The sequence below is a fragment of the Lupinus angustifolius genome, chromosome LG02 (assembly GCF_001865875.1).
Source record: "Lupinus angustifolius cultivar Tanjil chromosome LG02, LupAngTanjil_v1.0, whole genome shotgun sequence".
In the NCBI taxonomy this organism is placed as follows: Eukaryota; Viridiplantae; Streptophyta; class Magnoliopsida; order Fabales; family Fabaceae; genus Lupinus; species Lupinus angustifolius.
This window is the reverse complement of record NC_032010.1, coordinates 5,347,290-5,347,516: the sequence shown is the minus strand read 5'-3', so window position 1 is coordinate 5,347,516 and position 227 is coordinate 5,347,290.

Genomic DNA, 227 nt, shown 5'->3' with positions numbered 1-227 from the left:
AGGATGAGGATGAGGATGGAATGAGGTTGAGGTCGAAGATGGGATGAGGACGAAGAAGGGATGAGGATGAGGATAGGACGAGGATGAGGAGAAGGATAGGAGGAGGATGAGGAGCTGGATATGATGAGGATGAGGATGAGGCTGAGGATAGGATGAGGATGACGACGAGGATAGGATAAGGTAGAGGATGAGGATAGGATGAGGATGAGGATGAGGGTAGGATGAGA